We start from the raw sequence: 4,307 nt of genomic DNA on the forward strand, positions 1-4,307 counted from the left end.
CAGAAAATAAAATTTAAAAAAATATGTGGTATAGATATGCAATGGAATGTTATTCAGTCATGAAAGAAAATGAAATTTCACCATTTGCAATGACGTGGATGGAACTAGAGGGTATTAGGCTAAGTGAAATAAGTCAATCACAGAAAGACAATTCTATGAGTTCACTCATATGTGGAATTCAAGAAACAAAACAGAAGATCATAGAGGAAGGAAAGGAAAAATAAAATAACATGAAATCAGAGAGGGAGACAAACCAAAGAAACTTTTAACTATAGGAAGCAAACCGAAGGTTGCTGGAGGGGAGGTCAGTGGGGGGATGGGGTAACTGGCGATGGGCATTAAGGAGGGTACTTGATGGAATGAGCACTGGGTGTTGTATGCAACTGATGAATCACTAAACTCTACCTCTGAAACTAATATTACACTATATGTTCATTAATTGATAAACTATAAATATAATATAAATTAATTTATAAAATAAATAAAATAAAATTTAAAAATAAAAATAATTAAAAAAAAGATTCTTCCTTACCCTCTCTCTCAGCCTCTCCCCCCCGACTCACACTCTCTCTCTCAAAGAAAAAGGAAAGTATATGTCCACACAAAAATTTGTACATATTCGTGGCAGCATAATTCATACGATCCAAAAAGTGGAAAAAACCAACAAGTCTATCCATTGACAAATGGTTAAACCAAAGTGGCATGTCCATAAAGTGGGATACTGTTCAGTAATACAAAGGAATGAGATAGCGACACATGATACAACATGTATCCACCTCTGCAGTGAAGATGAAGAGACTGTGAGGTTTGATGATATTGAGGAGAAAACGATATGGAGGCAGCAAGTGTCCCAGGCCCTGGCGGAGTTCCATCGTTGCAGAAGAGTAAACATACGGCAGACTATAGCCATGATAGATGTTACATGCTCCAAATCATGAAAAACAGTCTCGCATTTATGAATGGAGAAAAAGGAATTCAGATATGGAGGGGAAGGTAAAAGAAAGGAGGAAGAGGGAGATGTTGATGATTTCATGGGGAGTAGCCAGCCAGAATGCCTTGGAATACACTCAACAGAATCTACGAAATGGTCTATGTACATCTCATCAAATTTCTCTCTGTAAACAAACACCTATAGTGTTTATAGTTACAGATGTGTTTATATAGTTACAGATGTATTAAAAAAAAATCTCCAGTCAAGAACCTAACTTTCCAGTACAGGAAGAGTGAAGTAAAAAGAGCAAACTAGGGGCGCCTGGTAGCGCAGTCATTAGGCATCTGTCTTCAGCTCAGGGCCTGATCCCGGCATTCCGGGATCGAGTCCCACATCGGGCTCCTTCACTGGGAGCTCTGGTTTCCCAGTGAAGGAGCCTGCTTCTTCCTCTCCCACTCCCCCTGCTTGTGTTCCCTCTCTCGCCGGCTGTCTATGTCTGTCAAATAAATAAATAAATAATCTTAAAAAAAAGAGCAAACTAACGTTAAAACAAGCATAAGGGGGCGAAAACAAGCATAAGGAAGGAAATAACAGAGTAAACATAAGTGAAATAGTATAAAACAAAAGAGATGAGCAAACAAAACCAAAAGTTGGTTCTTTGTAAAAAACAACAAAAATGACAAACCTTTCACTAGACTGACCAAGAAGGAAGAGAGAGAACGTTAAAATGATTAAATTTTGGAATGGGAGCATTACTGCCCACCTTACAAAAATAAAAAGGATTATAAGGGAATGTTATGAACAGCCAGCAAAGTAGGTCACCTCTATGAAATGGACATATTTCTAAGAAGACACAAACTACCAAACCTGACTCAAGTGGAAACAGATAATCTGAACAGACCTGTAACAAGGGAAAAGATCAAGTGAGCAATAAAAAGAGTATATCCCAGGCTTGGAGCTACCCGGCCAGCGGCCTCACCTGACCCTCAGCACCATGGCTGCGGTGACGGCGACAGGGATGGCCTGGCTCTCATGGGCCCAGGGCGCTAGGCCGGCCTCCCGCAGGCGGTGGCACCAGGGGGCGGCCCGGGCGCAGGTGGCGGGTCCCCATGGGGCTGCTGGGCCACGGCGCGCCTGGAGGGCCGGGAGGTGTTGGAGTACCTGAGGAAGACGCGCTGGGTGACCAGCCCGCACAACTCCTTGCAGGCCTCGGTTGATGTGAGCACCTGCCCTTGAGCTTCATCTCGCGGAGCACCTCGAGATCTTCACGCCCTCCCTCCCTCCACCCCCACTGGGCAGTGGCAGCGGTGGCCATGGCTGGGCGCCCCAGAGCGTTCCAGGCCAGCCCAGGCCCGATGCCAGCCGCGACTTCTACCTGCGCTGCCCCGGTGAGAACGGATGTTTGCCCTGTTGGTGGACGCCGTGTTCCAGAGGCGCAGGGCACCACCGGATAACGGCCGCGCGTGTGCACCTCCAGGTTCCCGAGCGCAAATCTCAGGATCCCGTTCACTGCCCCGTCCGGTGAGAAGACGGAGAAGTAGGAGGCTCCCAGGTCCCGGGTGAAGCCTGTGCAGGCCCACATCTTGGCCCTGACCATCCACATTCCAAACGCCATGGCCCCCTTCCCTCATCAGCCCCCATCCTTCCCCCACCAGAACCCAGTGCTGCCAACTCCTGCCCATCCAGCCCCCGGGGAGCAGGGTGATACCAGCTGACCTCAAGTGAATGGCCGACAACTGGCAGCCAGAAAATGAAAAGGAAGCTTCTGGTGGAGACAGCCCCAAGAAGGATTCAAAGCACCTTATTCCTATGCAGAATTCATAGGACAGAAAACTACGATGGCTCCTGAGAAGCAACTTACCCTAAATGGAATTTATACTCACATCGCTAAAAATTATCCATACTACAAGACAGCAGACAAGAGCTGGCCGAATCCAATTCACCACAATCTCTCTCTGAATCCTTATTTCATCATAATAACACGTTCCCAGGAAGAACCAGGCAAAAGGGCTCATTCTGGAGGATAGATCCTGCCTCTGAAAGCAAATTCATAGAGCAGGCTTTTAGGAAAAGATGGTCCATGGGCATGCCTTGCTTTAGAAACCCTCTGGGACCCCTCTTCTCCAGAAGTGGCCCAGCCTCTCCCAATCACGCTGGAGTGCTGTCTGCACTCGCCAGTGGTGCCCAGACCCCCAAGAGCCTGTCAAGGGAAGTTTCACTGGCCCCCCTGGAGCCTGAGCCCAGTGCCTCACAGCCTAAACTGGCCATCATCCAGGAGGCACGGTTTGCCCAGGGTGCACCAGGCTCCCCTCTGTCTCGTCAGCCTGTTTTAATGGCCGGGCAGTGGCAGCTGCCACCGACGATCGATCGATCCCATCACCTACACGGTCGCTGCTCCCGAGACCACCTCAACCTCCCAGCAGCCTGTAGTGCAGATGGCGCACGTCGCCCAACAGATCCCCGCAGTGTCTGTCACCAGTATGGCAGGCCTGGCCCCAGGAAGCACGTACACTGTTGCCATCCAGGCTCTGGTCACTCAGGCGGCCGTGCTGGCCCCTCCTAAGGCAGAGTTGCAAGACAATAGAGATCACAAAGAAGTAAAAGTGAAAGTGGAACCTATTCCTGCCATTAACCATGCCACAGCGGGCGCTGCCAGCCGGATCATTCAGGAGCCACAGACCACCCCTGTCCACACGGTCACCACAGTGCAGCAGGCACCCTAGGTCAGCACCAGCAACCAACAAAAACTGTCCCACGAAACGGGACTCACCTGATGCCAATCCCTGCCGCTGGCCGTAACCAGGTGAACAATGTGGCGAGTCCTCTGGACACGATGGCAACACGTGCATCGTTGTCGACCTCCCTGCCCACAAAGCGCCAGAACGGCGACAAGACAGAACAGCAGGAGCTGAAGAAGGTCCAGACGGAAGACGGCGGCGACAACATCATCATCACCCTGCGTGTGGCAGCCGGCAGGGAGAAAGGTGTCCAAAACCAGCGACTGCGACAGCTTTTCTTACTTTAATATTCAACTCCGTGGTGCCAAAAGGAGACACCACCTCCCACTGACACTCGGAGCACGTTGTCTCGGTGGGTAGAGGGTCCGGCCGCTGGACTTCACCTCAGCACTGAAAACACACAACTGAGGTGGCCTCAAAACTCCTAAAAGACAGAAGTCACACCTGAACAAAACCTCGGACAAAAAAACCTGGTTTGGCAGTGTCTCCCCATCCCCAGCTCAGCTTGTCACTCCACAGCAAGATGCTGGGACAGGCAGGGACAGTCCCCACCACCCTCCCAGGACCCTTGGGGCTGGCACGGGTAGATGAGACAGTAGTTCGTGGTTCACACATGCAATTAGAATATTTTGAGGTGT

General features: G+C 49.8%; 1 pseudogene; it reads left to right on the forward strand.

Annotated features, from left to right (window-relative positions):
• The first annotated feature begins 683 nt into the window (after positions 1–683).
• On the forward strand, positions 684–3,956 carry LOC130541882 (forkhead box protein K2-like; annotated as a pseudogene).
• The last annotated feature ends 351 nt before the right edge of the window (positions 3,957–4,307 follow it).

The sequence above is a fragment of the Ursus arctos genome, unplaced genomic scaffold, assembly GCF_023065955.2.
Source record: "Ursus arctos isolate Adak ecotype North America unplaced genomic scaffold, UrsArc2.0 scaffold_27, whole genome shotgun sequence".
Lineage (NCBI taxonomy): Eukaryota > Metazoa > Chordata > Mammalia > Carnivora > Ursidae > Ursus > Ursus arctos.